This window comes from Camelus ferus, chromosome 6 (genome assembly GCF_009834535.1).
Source record: "Camelus ferus isolate YT-003-E chromosome 6, BCGSAC_Cfer_1.0, whole genome shotgun sequence".
Classification (NCBI taxonomy): domain Eukaryota; kingdom Metazoa; phylum Chordata; class Mammalia; order Artiodactyla; family Camelidae; genus Camelus; species Camelus ferus.
In genome coordinates, this window is record NC_045701.1 from 61,754,618 (window position 1) to 61,765,857 (window position 11,240).

The following is an 11,240-nucleotide window of genomic DNA, read 5'->3' on the forward strand; positions in this document are numbered from 1 at the left end:
TGGAATATATACCTAGAAGTGGAATCATTGGATCATATGGTAATTTTATATTTAGCTTTTTAAGGAACCAGTTGTCTTTTAAACAAATAGCCCCATTCTCATGGACTCTACTGCAATATGTTAAGAGGCGGCATATTGCCTTCCCTCTAATTAAATTGAAAATAGCAATCATGCTCATATATAACGATTAAAATGTTTAAACTTCTTACTTAAGATGCATAAATTACAATGTTGCCAACTGTAGCCGTTTCCATTTCTTCCCATTCTCACTTAACAAACTGTTCATTACTTTTAATATCCCCCTTCTTCCCAAATATCAGGGTCAGTAGATCAGAGGGTTCATGATGGAAGGACCTATCTGTTTTATTCAGTACTATGCCTCAAATAACTAATACAGTGGCTGGCAAATAATAAGCACTCAAAGTATGGATAAATGATTGAGTGAGTATATGAATAAAAGACCATATTTCTGGGTACAGTTTGAAAAATTGAACTTAACCTCAGAAGTGGGTGCTGTTATTGATGAGAGAGAAGAGTTTATTTAGCAGTTCTTGTTCCAGCAAGCAGGAAGTAGAACACAGATGGCAAAGAAACGTTCAAGGACATCAATTTTGCCAGAATGATAATAACATCCCTAGGATAAATTTGGGCTAAATCTCTGCCAGTAACATAGAATCATACTAACCATGAGAATTTGGGGACCTTGGGGAATTCCTGGAATTCTAATAAGGTCCTGCCAGACTGATAGGACAGTAGGAAAAGCCAAGAGAGTGCGTTAATAGTACAGGACTATATTTCTTTTCTCTTTGGCCAGACAGAATGATCCCTGGGTTGAGAGCATCAGAAGCAAAAGCATTGTCACCTCAAGTGGAAGATTCCCTGCTGGCCAGCTTGCTGTGCGTTAGGCTGACTGATGCCCTCTGATAGGGACAGGGGTATGGAAGCAAAGAGGATTAAACACACTGAGGGTAGTTATTGTCTCATGGAGAAAGCAAACTCTCCTGCTAAAGGCTGCTGACTACACATCTTTTTAAATTTTTTTTTTCTGTTTTTACCCTTATCTTTTATTTTTTACCCTTTTTTCCTACTTTATCCTTATCTTTTTTTTTAAATTTTTTTGGGGGGGGAGGGGAGGTAATTAGGTTTGTTTATCTATTTATTTATTTTAATTGAGGTATTGGGGATTGAACCCAGGACCTCATGCATGCCAAGCATGTACTCTACCACTGAACTATACCCTCCCCACCCCACTGTCCGTACATCTTTGGACTTACTATATAATCTTATGAAAGGAGAAATAGAATTACACTGTATCAATGAAAATTAAATTTAGACTTGAAAATTACATGAATTTATAAAGGACACAGGCCCTAGAACAAACTGCTCAGTGGAAACTATGCTCTGCACATACCTGAAGAAGGAATGAGCTGTAGATCTCTTCCATCCAAGTGAGGAGATGGAATTCAAGAGAAAAGTATCTTCTGATAGGCACATCCCCCACAGAGAAGAGACAGGGTTGAGTTGTATAGTGATTATGTGAAATCTTTTCCCATTCTGTAAGTCAAGAATTTAAATTCACACCAACAAATCAATATAGTAAATAGTGGGACCTTTTATATACTGCTCTACAGAGGGATCAGCATGATTTAATGGAAAATCTGCCAAACTTGGGTCAAAGAGACCAGAGTTGATTTGACCACTTTGGCCTTTGAGATAATTATGTCCCCCTTGTCTACACTGCCGACAGAATGACACAAATCTGATCATGTCACTCTTCAACATAAAGTTCTTCATGAGCTCCCATCACTTACAGGGCAAATTCTGAACACCTCTTTCCAGTATACTCCTTCATTATCTGATTCCTGCTTACCTAACTCATGTTTTACACCACATGCCCCTCACTTCATGTCCAGCAACAGTGAATGGTACGTAGTTTCCTCAGGATGTACCATAGTCGTTCATGCTTCCTCTGCTTGTGCACTGTCCTTTTCATCTACTTGGGAAACTTCTCAACATTCCTGCCACAGCTTAAATGCCACTACTCTGACTTTCCTCCTGGAACTCCTCTATGTCCACTGACCTTTATCTGTACCTCCACAATGACAGCCCCTCAAAACCCACTCCCACAGATAGTTCTTGTTAACCTAAAAGCAGAAGCCATATGTTTCCATCTTTGAATTTTGAGAACATAGCAGTGCCCAACACCTAAAAGGCCTTACTAAGTAGTGTTGAGTGGATCCCTAAAATAAAGATGGTGTAACGGGCTCCACTAGCCAACAGAGTGTTGAGTGATGGAATTATGCAGGATAATGAATATGAAAGTACTTTAGACACTGTAAAGCATTGTGCAAGCACAAATTTGTGTGATCAGTGACTAACCGCCCTAGGCCTCATTTTATCTGACCTCTACTACCTGACAAACTTGGTTCCAGTGATGATGATGATGATGGTAGCTAACAGTTATTGAGGGCTTTTCATGTCCCACGCCCTTACACTAAGTGCTTCAACTGTATTAACTCATTTAATTCTTGAACAACATAAAAGGTAAAGACTATTAATTTCTCCATTTTTTTTAGATGAGGAATCCAAGGCACAGAGAGGTTATGTAACCTGCCTCCCCGCCAAACCACAGAAGTAATAACTAACACAGCAAGGGCTTAAACCCAGGCAGTCTGACTTCTGAGTCCACACTCTACAACACAGATCACATTACTGCTTGCTACATACAACCCTGAGGATGTGACCAGGTCAGAACAGGAGCCGATTACTTCCCATTCTTACACTGCTTCTTGCTCTGGTGTTGAAGTCATAGGTAACTTTACTGCTGTAATCCTCTGCATCCTTACATGTGAGATGGGGAGATTAATGGTTTCTATCTCACCAAGTTGTTCAGAGATTATTTCTTACACTACCTCAGGCAAAGCCAGGTAGGGGATCAAACCTAGAGCCCGGTGCAAGTGGTTGATCACATCACAACAGATGCAGCAGTGAAGAGAAGCAAAAGGACCACACTGCTGCAGAGAACAAGGAATCCTGGCCTAGGAGGCGCTAAGCATCTATTGAGTGTATTTGCAGGTTGAGGCCAGAACCAGCACTCAAACTCGGGCCTTATCAAAGACCCCATGACGAGTAAGCAGGCTCTGCGAAGAGAATGAGCATTCACGAGACAGGACCCTGACTTCTTATTAACTCGGTTCTTTGGCTTTGGCCGGTACTAATGGTAGCAATGATTGACAGAACAGGTAGAAGTGGAAACAATTATCTCCAGTACATCACAACAGGAGAGTTGTGTGAGTAAAGTACAATGGAAGCGAAGAGAAACCCGCACTGATGGTGCTTGGATCTCGAACAGCCTTTAAGGCTTGTCCAAGACTCAGTCCAGCCTTAAAAGGAGTTTCCAGGCAGAACATGGCAGCTCTGTCCAGCCAAGCGACAGCAAAACTACGCCAGGCTCAGGGCTCTGTGAGACTCAGAGCCACTGAGGGTCTCTGAGAGTACTTGATTAAACCTATTAGGATCTCATTCCATTCCTGGGCCAAGCTACTTATTTGTCAAGCCCCCAAGGAAATATGAAGCCTTTATTCTGTCCTAGAGAAAAGAAATAAAGGCACAGACAGCAACTTCATATATACAAGCTAGTTGAGTCAACAAGGGGGCTACTGGAACTGAAAAACAAACAGAAAGACTAAGCTAAATGAACACAGCATTGCCCCTAGGCTAGGGACTAAAGACTGGGTAGAAAACAGGCAAATCTGCTGTTAACCACAAATGAAAACCTAACCGGGAAGTTTTTATAAGGATATCTTGCAAATGCTCTGAATGTCAGAGAAGAGAGTGAGCCTTTAGAAGGAAGAGCTCCTGAATATGCACAACTTCAATTATTATCTAGCAGTATTGAGTCTAGAAAACAGGCTCAGGGAAATGTTATCGTCAGATTTAAAGCAGTGAAAACTCAAGACATAATAGATGAGATGAGCCATCTGCAGAAGTAACTCAACCTACAACATGTTTTGTGAATGTGTTTGTGGAGAAACTCAGGAAGTCCTGAGTCCAGTGCTCTTGACTAAAATTAACCACATATTTTGTGCCTCTGCGCCTTTGCACATGTTTTTCCTTCTGCCTATTTTCTCTCCCGGGGCTCTTTTCTCCCCTTTCTCCAGTCTGCCGGGTAAACTATTTTTTTCTTTTAAAATACAGTCCAGGCATCATCTTTTCTTAACCTGCGCCTGAGATCAGAATGAATCATGCTCTCGTCCCTCCTACATGTGCACGCTGTACATCGTATTATTATTATTTGAAACTCTATCCTCACTGAGCACATTGCAGATTCTGTGAGTACAGAGACCAAACCTCTTTCTCCAGCTTCATCTACTACAGTGCCCAGTGGTGCATCAGGTCTTTAGGGGTGGTGGAGGGAATTGCAGGATTGGCTTATTAACACTGTAGTAGGTTTAAGGGCAGTATCAAAATCTACTGAGAGAGAACTCCAGTTGTTTTTGTTTGTTTTGTTTTGAATGAGAAAGAGTGGTATAGAAGGGAGACAGATGTGTAAACTAAAATGTCAAGTTGCAAAAAAAAAATAAATAAATAAATAAAATTAAATGTCAAGTTGCTATAAAAGTATACACAAGGTTGAGAACTAGTATAAAGCAAAGGAAGTTAACTGCCCAGCTGGGGATCAGAAACATTTCAGAGAGGAGGAAATGATTGATTTGGGTCTTAAGGACAAATACGAGTTTGCCAAACAAACTGCCAGGCAGAGGGAAAACTTTACCAAAGCATGGGACTAGTATAACATTATCAGTATTACTCTGCTCTTACTCTACTCTCAGATACACATCTAAGAGCTTGATGTGAATCAGTTTATCTGATATTGTCAGCAATCTTAAGTTTATACTTAGGTTAGGTTCCACTGCTTGTAACAGATACCTAAAACAGTGGCTTACACAATAGCTTCATAGTCCCTTTCTCCACAAAACCTCAGGGTCTCTGACTCTTTAAGCCAACTGCTGTAGTTGTGGCCTTCATCCTCGTGGTCCAAGATGTTGGCTAGAGCTCCAGCCATCACATCCACATTCCAGATGGCAGGAGGGGGCACAGAGAACTCAACTGTCATTTTATGCAGGTTCTCAGAAGTTTCCACATACATCTTATTAACCTAATATGGTCTTATAACCACAAACAATTGTAGAATACTCTGGGAAATATAATCCTTAGTCTGGGCATTACACCCCCACCTAAAGTGTACGGGTTCCATAACTATGGAAAGGGAGGAGAGATAATAGGAGACAATTAGTAGTTTCTGTCACATACTTATCTCTCTTTTTCAGATAACAAAACCGATGCAAAGTGTGGTTGCATTATTTTCATGGTGCATTCAGGGATTTCAAGTAGTTTCTTTTGGCTCATATGTAATGTATAAGAGTGGGAAGGATGGACGGTGATGAGGCTGCAAAGTCATGTGATTTTCATTATGACATTTCACATGATCGAAAAGATAATGGACAGTGAAAAGCACAAAACCCAGAAGACAATGTGTGAGTAATCTCAAAGCTAGATAATTAAGAATTGGTTTGTAGATCTGAGAGATGGATTTACTAATGAGTCTGTAATTGACTAAATTAATTCTATGTGATATTACTGATTGCACTGGCAGAAGATTAAGTAAACCTTGCCAAAAGGACAACAAAAATCATTTGACGTATTTTTCAGCTTCTCCTTTTAATTTTTTTTAATGCCTACTTCTTCTCTAAACAATAGTCCTATAGAGATAGAATAGTCTACATTTAATGCACATTGATTAAACAGGGCAAGTTAATCATTGTCTCACAAATATGTTACATTCATTTATTTGATTCAATGTTAAAATGAAAACTATTTTGAAGTGACAAGTACACATAATAGAAGTAGTTAGTATCTGCAGAAGAACAACTATTCATCAACCCCAACCTACTTTTCTGTACCCTTCTCTGAATCCATTGCTTCAAAGAAGCACATTAACTCCAGCCCCATGGGCAGTGAATCATGACGGCCACTTGGTGGTGACTGTGTTCCTCTTGCTAGTGACTATTTTTGGCTTGGGCAAATAATGACATTTCAGCCAATGATACTTGCTGCAAGCCTTCTCAGAAAGTGTGATGAGTCCTTAATAAAAAGAACCAGAAGCAACGAAACAGTCTGTTTTCCATTAAACACTGTTAAGTATAGATGTGATCATTGGCTAATTGCAGTCATCTTGCGAACTTGAACCTGACAAGATGAAAATTGACAGAGAAGAAAAGTGGGAAGAATTTGCATCCTTGTTAACAACCAGCCCTAGAAATGCTTCACTTCTGAACTTACGTGAGGTTAAATGTTCCTTACTTAGTTAATTTGAATTGAGCTGTTATTTGCAGCCAATAGTATCATGATATTCTACCAGAAGGTATGGATATAACAAAACTTAAAGAACAACAAAAACAGCAGTCCCCTATCCTTCCCTTCTGCCCTTCTCTCTTCTCCAGAGGGAACCACTTTCTTTTAGCTGTTTTTGCAGGTGATTTTCTCACATACTTCTAACCTAATATGCTTAGATTGCTATTTTCCTGATTTATTCACAGAAAGAATGCTTACTTTTTACTATGGAAAAGGAAAACTAAGCATTTGCATACCCTTCCACTTCCTTTCCCTGCTCTCAATATAACTTTACAACTTTTGATCAAATCAATATTGTGCTTACATTATGACTACATAAATATTATTCACCATTGGGTCAAGCCATATACTATGATTGTTTCTTTTCTTATACCATTTTTTACCCCTTGGAGTTAAAAATTATCCTCCACCCCTTTTCATTTGCATGGTTTTTCACGTGCCTATGATTAGTTCTCAAACACTCCAAGAGGTGTAGTATCCCTTCAAAGTGATTCTTTTCTTTCCTTTTAAAATTTCTTGTCTTCTCTTTCTCCCCATCCTCTCTCATTCTCCCTTCCTCTTTAATTTCTAAACCCACCTTCATTCTCTCTCCCCCCCATAACCATGTAACCAACCAGGTAACCACTCTATGGTGATTACTATGTATAATTGTATGTTATTGCAAAATTGAATTGCTTTTTATGTATTTTAAATTTATATAATTGGTTTTCCCCTCACATGCATTCTATTTCTTACTGTTTTCATTGGATGCTATATTTTTCTTGATCAAGCCATATGGCTAAAGTATAGCTCTAGTCTGTGGCTTATTGTATTGCAGAGTACTTCATTGCGTACATCCACCATATGTTTACCTGTCTCCCAGGGATGGAATCCAGGTTGTCTCCAACTCTATGACACCACAAATAATGCCCAATGATGGACCTGTATACAAATACCTTTGGGATATTACACCAAGCAGCATAACTGCTTGGACAGAGTATACATGACCATGTATGTTTTTGCTCTCCAGAGTAGCTGTATCTGTGTGTCTACACTCCCATCAGCAATGCATGAGGGTTCCTTTATGCCCGGGTGTCTCCAACATTTGGTATCAATTTAATTTCCTACTTTTTGTAATTCTAAAAGATATAAAGTGATTAAGTCTTCATTTTTCTTATTACTAAGGAATTTGATGATTTTTTTGGTTTCTTCTGAAATTTGCCTTTTAATACTCATTGCTCATTTTTCCGTTGGTATTGTTTTCCCTTATTGATTTGCAGAATTCCTTCTATTGTCTATATTTAATCACTCATTGATTTCAAGTATTTTTCTCCCATTCTGTCATTTATCTAGAGATCTTTTGTGACCAGAAATGCTTAATTTTGATATAATAAAACTTCTTTTGTTTTTGCCTTATACATTAGTTACACTTTTGAAGTTTAAGAAGCCATCTGCCACCTCTAGGTTAGAGATACTTTCCTATACTCCCTCGTATTAAGTTTATAGTTTTAATCTTTTACCATTTAAGTCTATATTTAAGGAACTTAGTTTTATTTTTCTCTACATAGTGAGCAGGTATCCTCAGAACAAATCAAAAACTCTCTTTTCCAGTGTAACCTTTATAAAATATTAAGTTGCCATATATCCATGCTTTGTCTCTGAGCTCTATTCATTTGCACTGTTCCATGGCCCTATCAGTTTTTACTGCTATGATTTTGTGGAATGTCTTAGTATCTGGTAGGGAAAATCCCTCTTTCTAATGTTTACTTAATTATTTGTGGATATTATTCTTCCCTACAAATTTTAAAGTAAGTTTAGATTCCTCAAAACATTCAACTGGAATTTGGTTAGGATAACATTAATTTTCAAATTAAATTTAGAATGTTCACTTTCAATAAATAATATTGTCTTCTCATTGGAAGCACAGAATGTTTCTTAGATCGTTTTCTCTGTCTTTATTGGAATTTTAGAGTTTTCTCCAAATAGGTCTTATGTATTCTTTGTTAATTCCTTGATAGTTTTTAAATTTTTGCTATTGTGAAATGATATTCTTTGGATTTTCACAGGCTGACCTTCTTCTGGTAACTTTGCTAAACCTCTTTATAGTTCAAAGTTTGCTGATTGTTGGATTTTCCAGGTATATATCATTTGCAGAGGAGTTTTTTTCACTCTTCTCTTCCAATCCTTACACATTATAGTTCCTTATCTTTCCTTATAGTATTAGCCAGAATCCACACTACTTATGATAGGCTTAAGTCTTGGTCTTAAAGGAAATGTATTTTAATACAACATTTTCCCACTAGAGTAACATTTAATGTAGATTTTTTTACATGTAAACCTTAATCAACTTAAAAATTATTCTATTGATAGTTTGATGTTTATATTTTTCATAAATATATATGAAACCTTACCACATGTTTTTCTATATCAATTAAGATAATCACAGTATTTTTCCTTTTTGTCCATTGCTCTGATAGATTTTCTGATGTTGAGTCATCCTGGTATAGCTGAGATAAATCCTATTTGGTCGTTTTTTAAAATACACCACTAGATTTGGTAGCTAATATTTTTAACTGTGAATACATATTCAAAAACAAAATGGGCCTAACTTATTCTTCATTTTCCTCTGGTTTTGGAATCAACATTATATTAGCCTTAAATTCCATTTTGTCAATAATTAAGATTGTCACCCAGGCTTTTTGGTTCGTATTTGTCTGGCCCATCTTTCATTAAAAAAATTCTTTTTGGCAACAGCTTTATTCAGATATAGTTCACATACCACACAATTCATCTATTTAAAATGTACAATTCAATGGTTAGTATGTTCAGAGTTGTGCAACTATAAACACAATCAATCTTAGAACATTTTCATCACCCCCAAAAGAAATCCTATACCCTTTAGCTATTATCCACCAACGCTCCCGTTTTCCCCAACTTCCCAGCTGTAGGCAACCACTATATATATGTTCTCTTTATAGATTTGACTATTCTAAACGTTTGATGGAATCACATAATATGTGATCTCTTGTGGCAATTTTTACTTAGCACATTTTCAAGATTTATCTTAAGTTGTAGCATGTATTAGTATTTCATTCCTTTTTATATTTGAGTAATATTCCATTGTATGAATATACTTCTAACCATTCATCAACTGACAAACATTTGGATTTCCACATTTTGGTTATTATGAATACTGCTATGGACATTCATGGCACAACTTTTTGTGGGGACTTTTCAGTTATCTTCACCATATGCCTAGGAGTGGAATTGCTGTATCAAATGGCAACTGTTTAATTGTTTGAGGAATTGCCAGACTGCAACTATACCTTTTTGCATTTCTTTTAGCAGTGTATGTAGCTTTCAACTTCTCTACATCCTTGCCAACACTTTTTTGATTATTCCCATCCAAGTGTGGTTTCAATTGCATTTTGCAATGTTAAGCATCTTTGTTTTGTGTTTATTGACCATTTGTATATCTTCTTTAGAGAAATGTCTGTGCAGATCCTTTGACCATTTAAAAAATTGGGTTATTTGTCTTTTTATTATTGAGTTCTAAGAGTTTTTCTAAAAAATATGTTCTGGATACAAGCAAGAACCTGTACAAGTTTTTAATATGTTCTGGATACAAGCACTCTATTATTTGCAAATATTTTCAGTCTGTGGGTTGGTATACCCTTCCTCATCCTTTTAAATTCTTTTTTAACCTATGTCTTTAAGTGATTCTTATTTATTCACTAATTTTTTAATCTTCTTAAAACTTAATTTTTTAATTGAAGTAGTTGATTTGCAATGTTGCATTAGTTTCTGGTGTACAGTATATTGACTCAGTTATACATATTTATACTTTTTCATATTCTTTATCATTATAATAATAAGGTATTGACTATAGTTCCCTGTGCTAAACAGTAAGGACTTGTTGTTTTCCTGTTTCATATATATAGTAGTTAGTACATGCAAATCCTAGACTTTTAATTTATCCCTCCCCCCACCCCTTTCACCCTTGTAACCATAAGTTTGTTTTCTATGTCTGGGGGTCTGTTTCTGTTTTGTAAATAAGTTCATTTGTGCCATTTTTTCGGATCCCATATATAAGTGACATCATATAGTATTTGTCTTTCTTTGTCTGACTTACTTCACTTAGTATGGTAATCTCTAGGTCCATCCATGCTGTTGCATTATTTCATTCTTTTTTATGGCTGAGTAGCATTCCATTATTTATACCACATTATATACACCACAACTTCTTTATCCAGTCATCTGTCGATGTACTTTAGGTTGCTCCCATGTCTTAGCTATTGTAAATAGTGCTGCCGGGGTACATGTATCTTTTCAAATTAGAAATTTCTCCAGATATATGTCCAGGAGTGGGATTGCTGGATCACATGGTAAGTCTATTTTTAGTTTCTTAAGGAATCTCCATATTGTTTTCCATAGTGATTGCATGAAATTATGTTCCCTATAACAGTGTAGAAGGGTTCCCTTTTCTCCATACCCTATGCAGCATTTACCATTTGTGGAATTTTTTAATGATCACCATTTTGACCATAGTGGGGTGAACTAACCCCACTGTAGTTTTGACTTGCATTTCTCTGATAATTAGCAATATTGAGCATCTTTTCATGCGCCTGTTGGCCGTCTGTATGTCTTGTTTGAAGAAATCTGTTTAGATCTTCTGTCCACTTTGATTAGGTACTTTGTTATTGAGTTGTATGAGCTCTTTGTATATTCTGGAAATTAAGCCCTTGTCAGTCACATTGTTTGTAAGTATTTTCTCTTAGTCTGTAGGTTGTCTTTTCATTTTGTTTATGGTTTTCTTTGCTGTGCAGAAAGCTTCTAAGTTTAATTAG

The 11,240-nt window shown here is 36.9% G+C and overlaps 1 protein-coding gene across 2 annotated transcripts in view; it reads right to left on the reverse strand.

Moving 5' to 3' along the window:
- Window positions 1–1,157: 1,157 nt before the first annotated feature.
- WDR89 (WD repeat domain 89) overlaps window positions 1,158–11,240 on the reverse strand; it is a 44,169-nt gene continuing 34,086 nt past the window's right edge. The window contains exon 4 of one of the 2 annotated variants that reach the window (XM_032482158.1): window positions 1,158–1,554. The gene's annotated coding sequence lies outside the window, so the exon portion shown is untranslated. Of the gene's footprint in view, window positions 1,555–5,704; window positions 6,250–11,240 lie in introns of those variants that run through there. The other variant, XM_032482157.1, reaches the window with a different exon arrangement.